This window comes from Gymnodraco acuticeps, unplaced genomic scaffold (genome assembly GCF_902827175.1).
Source record: "Gymnodraco acuticeps unplaced genomic scaffold, fGymAcu1.1, whole genome shotgun sequence".
Classification (NCBI taxonomy): Eukaryota; Metazoa; Chordata; class Actinopteri; order Perciformes; family Bathydraconidae; genus Gymnodraco; species Gymnodraco acuticeps.
This window is the reverse complement of record NW_022990501.1, coordinates 1219789-1234197: the sequence shown is the minus strand read 5'-3', so window position 1 is coordinate 1234197 and position 14409 is coordinate 1219789. Positions and strand designations below refer to the sequence as shown.

At 39.2% G+C, this 14409-nt stretch overlaps 1 protein-coding gene across 2 annotated transcripts in view; it reads left to right on the top strand.

Moving 5' to 3' along the window:
- The first annotated feature begins 365 nt into the window (after positions 1-365).
- Positions 366-14409, top strand: part of nlgn2b (neuroligin 2b) — a 97373-nt gene continuing 83329 nt past the window's right edge. For both annotated transcript variants that reach the window (XM_034226661.1, XM_034226660.1), the window contains exon 1: positions 366-1110. The gene's annotated coding sequence lies outside the window, so the exon portion shown is untranslated. The remainder of the gene's footprint in view (positions 1111-14409) is intronic.

Genomic DNA, 14409 nt, shown 5'->3' with positions numbered 1-14409 from the left:
TGGGATTGAAATATTGCAAGTGGTGTCCTATGAGAGAGCGAGAGAGAGAGAGCGGGCGAGCGAGCGAGAGAGAGCGGGAGGCAGCGAGAGGCTTTAGACCGCACTGAGAGAGAGAGAGAGAGAGAGAGAGAGAGAGAGAGAGAGAGAGAGAGAGAGAAGATTAGAGTATGAGAGGAGAGAGCGAGATAGAGAGAGAGATAGAGAGAGAGGAGAGATAGCGAGAGATACAGGAGAAGATGATAGAGATAGGCATATTAGAGATAGAAAGATATTCGCTCTCCTCTTCCCGGCATCTTTTCTGTTGTGTTTCTCCCACGCACTCTGGTATCCTCTTCATTGCAGGGCTTCAGAAAATATATATCACTGCTAATATTTAAAGCTCTATGTCTAAAGCCATGAAGGCTAAACGGAAGATCCCCGCGCTGTTCTCTGTTTCTCAGTCTGAGCCTCTATGTTCTGTGGTGAGCATCACAAGTTAAACCAAGGGAGCGCACCACGCAAGCGCGTAAAGAGATTGGACACCTGATTTTGTGGGGTGTCTTTAGAGCGCTATTCCTATTTTTTTTAAGTCAAACAATCCGTGTTTTTCCCCAGGCCCTCGCTGTGCTGCGGTGGGGGGTAGATACACCGTGGATTATAATAACCAACATGGACAAATGAAGGAAAGAGGACAGATCACTGCGTTGACTTTTGAAGCAACGCTCAGAGTCTTGACGCTAGCGTCTATTTTACAGTGAGCGCCTTTTTTCCCCCTCTCTCCTCTTTGATTCCCACTCGCTGCTCAACATTAGAAAAGTCAAAATATCTGTCTGGATAAGCAGCACAGAGCAGGGTGTTGTCAGAGAGGGATGAGAGGAGGAGGGGGCAGTATGAGGTGTGCTTTTTTTGGAAAAGCCGGAGAAAGACGGACACCGAGAAGGTGTTCTGATGTGCGAAAGCCTGCGACGCACTGCCCTCCTGAGAAATAATTGTGATCAGGGAAGAAATGGCCTAGTTAAAACATCATCGACACACCGGCAGAGGATAGAAACAGAAGAATCGTGTTCCGATGGACGGGCCATCACCACCGCCATCATCATAATTCCAGTGCTTGCATCGAGTCTTTTTTAGGTAAGCCGTATGTCCACCGCTACCTCCGAAACGTGACTGGAGATTTTCCTGTCTATCATAGGTGTTATGTGTGCGCAATATGTACGCTTTGGTGACTTTGCACATTGCACACGTTATCCATCTTGACGCACTGTCACAATTGGGGGAATGAGATGTCCATGTAAATCCTCGTGCCACTTTGTTGCTATAGCACATTATTTTTCTTCCTTTCTCGTGGAAGCCTTCGATTGGCCTTGCCTGTTGATAAGCTGTCACATCCTAACATGATCCGACTACTTTGTGCCTTCAGCATCTGTCGTTTTCAGCTAATGATATTCATGTGATTTAATTGGAATCAACTCATCATGTAGGCTGTCAATCACACAGGATGTTTGGCTGCATTATAGGCTCCAATAATGTAATTTTCTCCCTTGGTGTAGGTTATTTCGATAATGTGGTGATGGCTGTGTTAATCAAACACACATGCTGCAATAGAAACTCATCTGAGCCAGAGTGGGTGACAGGCCTTGAACTCAGAAGATGTCCTCTCGCTCGTTAACAAACCTCACAACACACTCTGAGACACACACAGTATGCTCAGAGACACACGAAACCTGTGCCGGAGAAGATGCAGATAGCATTGTGAATTAAATGCACACTCTGATGATCCAGGGAAAGGCTCCATTAATATTCAGCGGTGGTTGGGCAGTGCTCATTTAATGGCAGACAACAGGACCTCTGTTCTGACAGGTCATGGATGAGAAATTGTATATTTTCTTTTTTGGAGATTTAATGGCGTTTTCTACACTGAATCGTTGCCCTTAGCTTGGGGCAAGTGACATTTAAAATCCATCAGAAAACCAATAAAGTGATTTTGTAGAATCTTTTAGTATTAATCTTGTCCATGTACAGCTGGAATAGCTGTGATTGGTTTCTTAAGCCTGCGTCATGTCAACCTGGTTACTGGCATTTGGACACTTAGATAGACCAGAACATGGCTGACGCCTTCCATTGGCTTTTACATGCCAAACATTTGCCTTATTTACTGCAATATTTATCTCGAAAAAGTACATGGTACCCAGAGTAAAAATTCAGCAGAAGTGTATATCTACCATATTTAAATGTCTTGTGGGAACATTTACAATTATATTTCTTCTAAGCTAATAAGAACTTAGTTATCTCAATATTGTGATGGTCCATTTTGTTTCTAGTAGGGCTGAAACAATTCGTGGTCAAATTGATTGGTCAATCATAAAAAAGTAATTGTAAACTACTTTGATCTTGAAGTGAATATCTTTGGGTTTCAGACTGACTAAAAAAAGGCATACAAAGACATCACCATGGGCTTTTAGAAAATGCTGACATTTTATAGACCAAATGATTCATCGAGAAAATAATCAACACTTAATTGTGAGTATTGGGCCAAATCTCGAGTCCCTGAAGGATTTGGTGACAAATCACATTACAAGATGATGTAGCACAGTGAAATCATACACCATCTCTAATCAACCAAACAACATTTCAAACTTTAACATCTGGAACTGCCAGCATTGTTTTTCCTCACCAAGCAAAATATACTGTGACTGCAACCGTTCCCTGCATATTGTATCCAATAAACTACAGCAAAGGGCCAATAAAGATAATATTGCGGTGAGCACAGTGTCGCTTGGTTTCCAGAGGGAAAACAGGAAAGATAAATGGAATTAAACCAGAAAGAATGGCGGATTAATGGATCGGATGACAACATGTAGCGGAGACTTACAATCCAGAACAAAACGTGTTGTGTCTTAATGTTTAATGAAGTATGTTTGGGTGAGCAAGGTGAAGTGTGGAAAGGTGTTCAATGTTCATCAGTCTTACAGGATCAAAGCCGGAGCTTTCTTCAAGGAGGACAAGGTTGATACTGAGTTGTTTTGTAGTATATATGCTGTATACATTATATAGCTGTTTTTGAGAGATCAGCCTTGTCAAACATCTTGCTTATTTCCATAACAAAGGCTTGCATTTTAAAGGGGTAGTTGTATTAGCTTGGTATTGTCCCTACTCATAGGCTTTTGTAATTACTGTACATGTAATGTTGGTTAAAGCTTAAACTTGAGTAAGTAAAACAAATGAATCTGCATCATATTTTTAGCTGCTAACTGATGGCTCAGCGCATTGTCATGTATTGAAGTGAAGTGCACATTGAGTACTTAAAAACAATACATGGGTCAAAAATAATTTGGCATGGTGAAATGGCCGTTTGGTTTAATGTGAAGCTGCAGTTATGTGTGGATTCATTAGTTTCGTTCCATTTAATAAACTATATTAGATGTTCTACTTAGTCAACAAGCTTTGCTATGAGCCAATCTAAAGTCCTTCTGTATGTTAGCAGGCTGTTGGTGGTGCTATATGGTCATATTCTCCTTGCACTATTAAGCACTACAGACATATGATGTGCTTTATACAATGTAAGTGAAGATAAACAGAGGTGTCATCAAAGTATGATACATGCGTATTATACTTGGTTATATTATCTGCACACAAAATGCATGAAACTAGGATTTATGAAAGGCAGTTCCAATTTTGTTTTATTTCAATAGTTCCTACATGTTTTACTTTAGCATATTTAGCTCTCAATTTCCATCCCACTTTGTGCTAGGGCTGTACAGAATAGTTTACGGCCTTGAAGCTTCATTCTTAACATTGCCATTGTAATTCTAAATCAACATTTGAATACTGTGCTTTTTCTTTTTATAATGTATATTTATTCAGTTTAAACCGTTTAAACCCAGTATCTCTGCACAGTTGACCGATACAGATTAGACTACAGTCATATTATTAGTAATATAATATTTGTATAGTTAGATTCTAGTGGTGGCCATGCTCTGGACATATTCTTTACAGAAAGACAATAAAAAGTAATTCATTTAATACGATTAATCACTTTATTCAAATTGAAGATAAAACCTATTTTTTTTAGGATGATGACATCATTAAATATGACATGGAAATATCAAAGTTTAATTCAAATGTATGCTTCAAATGTTACATACCACTGACATTAGTAGTCTGTGGTATAGTCACTGCTTTCTGTAACCGGCCATTTTAATATAATGCTCTTAGTACTGTTAGTAAAAAAAGTCCTCATTACATGCTGTACAGTGTCATGCTGCCATCACAAGAGGCCGCACTGGAAAAAGTGTTATGAAACGAGTGGTGTCATTGCAAAGATGTATTCGCACTTTGAAAAATTGCAAAAATGATATGCATTCTAAATGTCAAGTCATTATATATTCTCATGTTTTGCATTTGCACTTGAAGTGCCTTTGCCATACAATTTCAATGTAGGAACTGCAGATCAAGGATGTGGCTAGAGAGAAATTACCAAACATCATCGTTAGCGTTATTACTGGTCATGTCAGTGTAGTAATTAAAACCAGCAGATCATTTGGGGAAATGGCAATCCTGTTGCAATGTTCACTCTATGGCTGAAGCATTGAACAAGGGTAACATTTTAATGAAAACATAAGGGACCATTTTGACTAGGGTAGGGATGTCACAATTCCAGAAATTGTTTCTACAGTTAAAAACATTAAGATATATCTCATGTACGTCAACATTCACTGCTTCATTATCATTGGCATACTCTTCAATACATTAAACAACTGTATTTGTGTACTGTATCCTAAACACATTATCCAGGACGACAGTGTGAGTATAGCGTCAGGTTTTCAGAATTTCAACTTGGCACTACCGTTTCTTTTGACCACTCATAGTCCAGTGGTCAGGTATTTAATCTGCCACTAAGGCTTAAAAAATAATGAAGTAATTTAAAAAGTGATTGGCGTTTGTAACATAGTAATCTCTTTAAACATGTTCTGCATTCAGAATATGTAGCATCAGGACAATAATTTGATATTGGAGGGGGTTTTGGATTCTGTTTTGCAGTAAGAGTAGTATTGGCCAATCAGGTTTGAGCCATTGAATTCTGGTAAACACTTGTGTGGCAAACAAAAAAGACAAATCTTGTAGAAAAAACATGTAGACTATAGACCGTCACAGTATAAGAAGTCTTAGCTTGGATATCTGCTGGTTAAATTAGAAGCCACAAAATTGGGGTCCCAGGTTTAGTCATACTCATAGCTGATTGGTTCCAAGATTGGTAAAATAGTAATACTGCTGTATCAACTTGTCATCATGCCTTCCAAGCCAGCACCTTCCATGATATCATTTTGTTTCCCTTTTTCCAGTGTCTCTTCTGAGGTTTCCCATCTATTTTGTTTTTATGGCACAACTCTATGAACTGTGTGTCAGTCCCTAAAGGAGAGTCTGCAGGATTGTGCATTTTCAAAGTGGTTTCAAGCGCTCGAAAGGCCCACTGGACAGCGCTTGTATTCTCACCATCTTTTTTGTATGGTCATACCATAAGTCATCAGATATATATCAAGAACATTCTTCAAAATCTGTCGCACCAACTGCACTGCATTGACTTGCAGTCCAGAAAGCTACACATTAATAGCACAAAAACTGAATTATTTCTAGTTTTTTTACAATTATATTGATTGAAGAAAAGTCAGCTTAGCAGCATGGAAATTCAGCCTATATTAATTAGTTTTTGACCGGCTTTAAAGCATCGACTAGCGATATAACCAGTATGGTTTCTAACCGAGGTGCAGAATCCAATGTAAAGCATTTACTACTTGCCCGGGTTAATGGTCAAGATGCTGTGATGGAGGCTAGGAGCTTTAATTTCTGCCCAAAGGTGTCAAGTCAGAGAAAAAAACAGGTTAAAATGACCCAGCTCTCAGTCACGTCACGGACAAGGAGGAGAAGAGCAGGAGAATAGCTTGACCTGACCCATTCACCGTGAGCAAAGGAAAGCTGGAGAAAACGCCTGTGCAAATACCATGGTAACCATCTTGTGTAATCTCCTCTCAACAATTTCACATAACAGTCATCCATGAGATAAGCAAGGATGAGTGCTGTCCTGCCTTCTGAAGTCTGGGGGGAATATCACACAGATCCCCATTCAAATATCTGGTCATTTAATGTGCCTTTTATTAGAGGCAGAGATTCTAGCCCATTATAACGGGACACGTGACCTTTCCTGTGTTGCAAAGTTTCAACCTACGATTCATCAGACGTGATTCATTAAGCAGCTGTAATACTTACTTCTCTGATATAATGTTGGCAGTGTTACACAAAGTCTGGCATACAGAAATACATTGAACTACACTACTCATAATTCACCTCTCATGACGTAGCCCATGCATTAAGCACCTGATCTCTCTTACGCATGGGCAGTATTTTGCACAGATATGCATTTTGAAATGTAGCCTACAGTACATTATGTCTATGTATTAATGAATTCTCAAAGTTTCTACAACTGTAGATGGCAACATAAAAGAGTGGTCAAGTAATGAGTCCTACAATTCAGTAAAGACGTAGTATTTTACCCCTTCCTGTCCCCTTGTCTCAAAGTTAATGGTTTTTTGAACGTGTTTGTGTTAGAAGCCTGAAATAAGGTCTGTGGGTAACAGGAGATGGTTGAAGATACCGTTCTACGCAATAAGATACGTCAGTAAATACTCCATGTGAATGTCCGAAGCTCACTTAAAAACTGTGCTTGTTATATGACTAAATTAAACTACTTAGCGTCATCAAGAATCCGCCTTTAACTTAGTGGTGAAGCCCAGCCATGCGACCGCGATGTAGTTCATTTATAGCGTAACGTTAGCTTTTTACTCCTGCCAATTGCATTTACGCTTCGAAAATCATAAAGTGTTTCGAATATGTGGAGATTATCCTGCTGAACAAAACATATTAAGTTTCTTAAACATGTGTTATTTTCTTAAACATGTGTTATTTTCTATAAATAACTAGATCATGGGGAAATCACCCCTTGCGATGCTAACTTCCGAGTCGGCCTACTAAAATAAATAATCATTGCACCTCTCTATAGGCCATTCATGTTGCAGAATGATGTTAGATAATGCTTGTTTCATTGATTTTGACACAATGGAAAACTTCAATGCCTAATGAGTTATTGTGCTAAAGGACACATTAATAACGTACCCCATTTACTCACTATTCTCCTAGAGCGTTGACCAGTGGAACAAAAAACACACAGAGTATGTTGTTGCAGTCTGGTGAATGGCAATGCACTCAATGCCTTGTGGAAACCCATTGTAGCTACTATAACATAAAGACACCATTAGAGAAAAGAGAATGAGCCAAGATTGACACACATTGAATGAAAACAAAAAGGCACAGTGTGTGTAGTGTGTCACTAAGTGTGAATTTTCGGAATCATTAACAACATAAACCAAAAGGCAATGCGGCTGGAAGTAAGATCTCAGACAATGTAATCCACAGACATTTTAAGACATGGCTATGATCTGAGGCAGACACTGACAAGCACTGAAATGAATAATAATCTAATTATAAGACTCTACTCTGTGAAAAAGGCTTTTCAATTTCTACCTGACTTTGAGTACGGTGGGTTTTTTGTCTTCAATGAACATATTTTGAGAATTGTTGCCTCTCTTGCTGTTGTTATTTAATTAAATTGTTTGGTGTACTGTACTTGACCTTTAATCAACTGCATGTCAACGTACCTGCCCTGATGAAGCCCTGTGCAACAAACAGGCATCCCACAATGCTCTTCGCTTAAATGGTGGGCAATAGGCATTTTATACATAGTGTTTGTATGATTGTCTAAATTGGCACATTTACAGTATTTCCTGTTACATACTTAACAAAATCCATTTCCTTTTGCTGTATCAAATGTGTTATAGGTATTATAGAGGCAGTATAATATTGATGGGATTCCATGAAAAATAGAATTTTAAGTTTAAAAAACTAAATCACCCAGATAACTATATTACATTTTTTGACACATATTTTTGTAAATTCTTACTTTACTAGTTAACTTTTTTGAATTATGTTAAAAGATATATGATTTTCAGAGCAACAGTAAGGGTCTGGAGTATTTCTTTGTATGATAAATGTGAATTAAGTTAAAAACAGCGTACCTGTTTTACAGTGACAGGACAGAGTTAGTAAAACAAATTCAAACTTGCTTTCTAAAGCACTGTTGCCACTTTCCATCCCGTCTAAAGGCTCTGAGCTCCTTCTTTTCCTGTGCAGGGACGTTTTCTGTTGAGTCTTGGCTGTTGGTTCCTTGAACACAATGTCAAAGCTTTATTGGATTTTAGTTGTGCCTTTTGTATTTATAAACTACTAAATTAATGCCCATCACTGTGTCCTCAAGCTATATGTTTGCCCTTTATCCAACAATCTGTCAAATCACTTGAACTTTGTGAGCATCAAGATCAGTTGTAGTAAAGTTTTGTATCCAAGGGGCTGCATTGTGGACTATTACAACCTCCACTCTGTGCAGGGCTCTCATAAAATGTCAGGCAGTTCAGTCAGACGCTTACATGAAAGGATTCAGGGTGATTTACTGCAGATAGATGTCCAGATGCACTCTGTGGAAAATGCTCTGCATCTGAAAGCGCTCAACAAGCAGCTGGGCAGAGTCCGTGTGGCATCCGACCCGTAACAGAAGCAGTGACATAAATAATCACAGGAGTGAAAGTGCTAGCTCATCAGATTGTCAAAAACACCTCTTTACCGTGTTTTAATCTGATAGGTGATTATAGGAGTCAGCTGATACTGATCTGGTGATGGCAAGCAGGCACCCAGTGCCCAACCTGAACCAATGTTATGCTTCATTGCGCTACATAACAGGAGTACATGTTTAAAAATGAAAACAAAGGTGTAGTTATAAATATTCTGGCAAATTATCAAGAATCCTTCCTTTAATTATGTTTTTGGACTCTTTTTATATCCAAGTATTCCTGGACCACGATTGTTATGAGCAGCATTAAAAAAGAATAACAATATAATACATTAAAAACATTTCTCGCATTTTCCCTGAATAATGGTCTGAATAAGTTGCTGAATTTGTCGCTAGTAGGCTTATAGACGGAGAGCAATCCAGTTGTCATTGCAACAGCAACGAGTACAACAATACCATTCAGAAACGCTGTTTAAAGAAGAGGGGGAAAAGAACAATATTATTTTAAAACTGTAAAAAAAAAACACATCAGATGGTTATTTAAAATGTATAAGGTTATGAACTAGGGTCTTGGAGTGTCCAGTTTAATAGTCGGTATTTGCACTGAAACCTAAGTCCACCATCTTTTATTCAGCTGACCTCAGAGCAGTACTTTTGGAGTACAGGAAACTTCTCAACAGTTTTGGGCATACAAATCACTTCAGCAGGATACATGTCATACAGCGCTCTACTGTAACTCTACTGTCATCAATGCAGCCAGCCCCCTTCCTCTGAAGACGACCTTACATTCCAGAAGCAGTTTTGTGTTGTGGCAGCTTGAATAGCAATGCAAAGTAAACTGTATGTATTTAGTGAAATGAACGATGATTCTGAGTCAAAATTCCCCCAGTGTGAGACAATATAGCAGGCTTATGTTCCAGAACGTGTTGCTGAACTCTACTGGCTCCAAAAAGGATCCAGTCTGTTTGTCCCCGCCCGGAACAGATGAGCAGTGTGTATCTGTTAGACCAGCTGCATGACTTGTTGATGGTTGTATTACCCATAATTAGGATTGTCTGTGGTCAAACATAGCACACCTGCTACATTCCATAGCATGTTATTTCTCTTTTGGTTGCCAGTTGTGATTGACCCTCCGTTTTCAAAAATCTGCCTTCTAAAATTCCAATTATATAGAGGGCTTTTTATTTTTCCTGTAGGAAGAACACCCCTACCTACATGAGGTTTGAAGGACCTTTAATATAGCTGTAGACAAATTGTTATAATATTGATTTGCCCTGTGTATCCATTGATTTATGCCAATGTGTAATAACATATGATCTACAGTATTATATGTGTTGCATCTCAAATTAGTATCATAGATTGGCCTTCCTTTTTTGCCATCATAAATTATTAAAGATAATACTTTCAGAATGTATAGATGTAAAGCCCTATATTGCTATTAGTGCTATCAGCAGCCACAAATATGTCACATTTTCTGTGTAATAAGCCTTCTATCTTTCTCCAGTTAAAAACCTTTCATTTAAAAGCAGTAGCATGATGTCCTTTTTGCATTAGCAGTATCTTTATGAAGCTCAGATGCTAAAGCAAGTGAATTCCTTTTGCGAGGTAGGCAATCTGTATCCAGGGTGGGAATGACAAACTCTGCCACTACCACAAATAACTACTTAGAAAGTATATGAAAGCCACTTATCCGTACATTAAATGGCTAATGCAGTGGTTCTCAAAGTGGGGGGCGCAGAGGCATGACAGGGGGGGCGCGAGAGACCAGGAGAAAAAATGGTTATTAAAAAAAAAAAATGAAAAAGATTTTTAATTAAAAAAAAAAAAATCATATTTTGAAAAATTATTGATTCGAAAATAATATGATACAGTACTATTACGTCTGGGTGTCTGTGTTTCATTAACCTGTTAAACCCCGAGCCTGTTTTTCAGGTTTCAGGCTCGAAAATGACATTCCCAGAACAAATGACCATATATTCCCTTCTAAAAGGGTTAAATTAATAATATTTTTTCTCAAAGTAATGATAAACCTGTGAGTTGGATGTAGAAAAGTCAGATTCAATATAGATGTTTTTTTATTTTAAAGAAAATTCAGATTGAACATGGTAAAAAACTGTAAATTATAGTGTCCGTCCAAAAAATATTTTGTACTTATAGTGAAAACTAACCTTGGATGATGGGTTAGTAGACTAAAAGCTTTAGGAATCCAAAGTACAACATATAATAAGTACCCTGTATCAAGATTGATGCAAAATAAGTGATATTTGACCTTTTTAGACAGATTTAGCAAAAAAAACCCTCTTCTGGGGCCATTTGGGTGGATTTTCCATATCTCTGGCCCTCCTTGCTCGATTTTAACATGTGACATCTCTTTCTGACAGTCAGAGCCAATGGAATCGAGGGGAACTCCCACATAGTCCTTATTTGGTCATGTGTATGTATGAGACTGCTGCATCGCCGAGACCGGAAGCAGCAGCTAGCTGTGGTGGCTACCATTAGCAGCTAGCATTTACTCTCCGATTTTACATAAAAATGGAATTATGGATTATAAATTCAATCAGTTTTTTATACATGGACGTTAAGAACCTATGGATTAACAGATTCAGCCGCGTTTTTTCTAATTTTAATGCCATTGAACACGTACTTTGATCAGATTGACAGCTACTTGTGAGACGATCTCCCTAGAAGCTTCGTAAAGGTACGTGTTGTGATGACTGTATTTGCTTTCCCTGTCGCGAGTCCGGATCACTCAGTGATGATACTATATACCTACATAATCTATGGAGTCTCAGCTTTAATCGGATATATTGTATGTGCAGCTATGATAAGTAATAAGGGTACTTTTATCTTGAGTTCTGTGCCAATGTCCGTTAGCATTTTTCGCTCAGGGGTAATTTAGATGCTTCTTGTGAGACTTGTGTTTTGTTTTGGTAAACATGGTTTGTATCGGCAGTTAGCTGAGATTATTTCCGTTAATCTGGTATAACACATTAATAGGTTCTTAAATATTAAGATCCCCTGAGACACAGTATCGTGAAAAAAAGACCCAGGGTCCCCGCCGGCGGGGACCTTCGGGCTTAACAGGTTTAAAGCTCGGCTCTGTGTGTGTGTGGAACGAGCCATTTTGTGTGTGTGCACGAGCGGGAGAGAGAGAGAGAGAGAGAGAGAGAGCGTACCGGAGATCGTTGATGTTAGTTTATGGTGCTAGCGAGCTACGCTAACGGATATAAGGAGTTTTTTCAACAACAAAGTGGAGGAGAGTCCTCGCCTGTCAGACTGAGAGACTCAGTGAGCTAAAGGACTTTCTCAGTGTTATCTCAGTGGGTCTCAAACATTTTGGTCACCATTAATATAAATAAATTAAAAACAATTATGAAATACTATATGACATTAAAAAATGTATAACGTTTAAAAGGGGAGTGATTCGTAAAATATCCATAAAGAAATAGTAAATCTGTTTACAGTTCTGTGTTGAGAGATGTATCCATACTGTAGATCTCTTCATTTTGCTCTCAAAGTGCACCAGATTGATGCTTTTAACTTCAATATTTAAAAATAAATCTTCCCGGGGGAGCTTGCCCCCGGACCCCCCTATGTGAGGTCCACACACCACCTATAAAAATAGCACTTTACCCCTGCTTACACCTATATGCCATGAGCTGATTATTGAGCCTTCATTGTAACAGTTGCGGGTACACTGTGTGTATGCGTGGGGAGTGTTGCAGTAGAACATTCCACTGTAGCGCCCGGTACATTAATGGGAAACCCTAAATGTTTGAGCACCCTGTATGAAACGTCAAGCTACCCCAGAGTACCCCCAAAATAAATCTTTGGCGCCGCCACTGAGCCTGACTATTTGTGTTGGGGGGGCCCGACTTTTTTTTTTCTCCAAAGGGGGGGCCTGACAGAAAAAGTTTGAGAACCACTGGGCTAATGCAATGCATTGAAGAATATTAACCATAAACAGTGTCGAAAAGGTGGTATGATGTCATGAAAGCCTTTACAATTATAAGTTAAGGTTAGGTTAAAGGTAAAACAGAAGGTTAAGAATTAACATTTGCTTTTTAAGTAAGGCAACTAGAATCCTTTACCCATGTTCTCATATGATCTCCGACAATGTCCAGCAAATAACTTTTTTGTCGGAATCTTCTATTGAATATAACACTGTTATAGCAATAACACTGTACAATAAATCACCTCTGGCTGGAAGAGATCTCTCTGCTCCATAGTTTCTCTTGGAATAAAACCACACTGTACATTTCACATTTATATAATCTGTTCTATATTTAAATATTCCATCGGTCATATATTTATGTATGTATACATAATACAAGAAAGTAGCAAATACACATGTTGAATTAACAAGGTATAATTCAACATGTGTATTTGCTACTTTCTTGTTTATTTCTAGTCTTTTAATTTGTATTGTACAATGCCATGTATTTTTGATGTTGCTACAACGCAAACATTTCCCTAATTGGGATCAATAAAGTACTATCTTATCTTTTCTTATTGTACAAATCCAACATACAATGGGAGATTGTATGACTATCGTAAGAGGACTACTCTATTTGGTTAATACAAGGTGTGGTGTTTGGATAGATTGTGCAGTAACAACGAGTTCACGTAGCCAGTTCGTCATTTGGTCATGAACAACGGAGTCTCTTGTGTTACCTGATTTGTCCGTAGTTATCTTTTTTTAATTTAGTCTCTTCAGTATGACATTTTCTGTTGGTGTCTTTGTATTAAAGACCCTTCCTCTTGGATTTTTGTTTTCTTCTGGTTCCACAACATCCATAATCTAAAGTTATCAACACGACTTCTTGATTTTCTCCAGACAAGGAACGGTTTATCCACCCATTGGCTCATTCGGACGTTTTACAGGATTAAGACTAGGAAACTGGCTGGGTAAAATCTGTTTGACTTCTAAATAATTTGGACATTTGCGTTCTCACGTTATTTCTTGATAATTTGAAGGCAAGGCAAGGCAAGGCAAGGCAAGGCAAGGCAAGGCAAGGCAAGGCAAGGCAAGGCAAGGCAAGGCAAGGCAAGGCAAGGCAAGGCAAGGCAAGGCAAGGCAAGGCAAGGCAAGGCAAGGCAAGGCAAGGCAAGGCAAGGCAAGGCAAGGCAAGGCAAGGCAAGGCAAGGCAAGGCAAGGCAAGGCAAGGCAAGGCAAGGCAAGGCAAGGCAAGGCAAGGCAAGGCAAGGCAAGGCAAGGCAAGGCAAGGCAAGGCAAGGCAAGGCAAGGCAAGGCAAGGCAAGGCAAGGCAAGGCAAGGCAAGGCAAGGCAAGGCAAGGCAAGGCAAGGCAAGGCAAGGCAAGGCAAGGCAAGGCAAGGCAAGGCAAGGCAAGGCAAGGCAAGGCAAGGCAAGGCAAGGCAAGGCAAGGCAAGGCAAGGCATGCAAGGCAGCAAGCAAGGCAGCAAGGCAAGGCAAAGGCAAGGCAAGGCAGCAAGGCAAGGGCAAGGCAAGCGGCAGGCAAGGGCAAGGCAAGGCAAGGCAGCAAGGCAAGGCAAGCAAGGCAAGCAAGCGCAAGGCAAGGCAAGGCAAGGCAAGCAGGCAAGGCAAGGCAAGGCAAGCAGGCAAGGCAGGCAAGGCAAGGCAGGCAAGGCAGGCAAGTTTAATTTATATAGCACTTTTCAACACAAGGCAATTCAAAGTGCTTTACAAAAATGAAAGAGATTAAGAAAATGGCATTTAAATCAGTCATTAAAAAGAAAAGCTAATAAAATAAACCATTAAAAGAAAAAAATACAT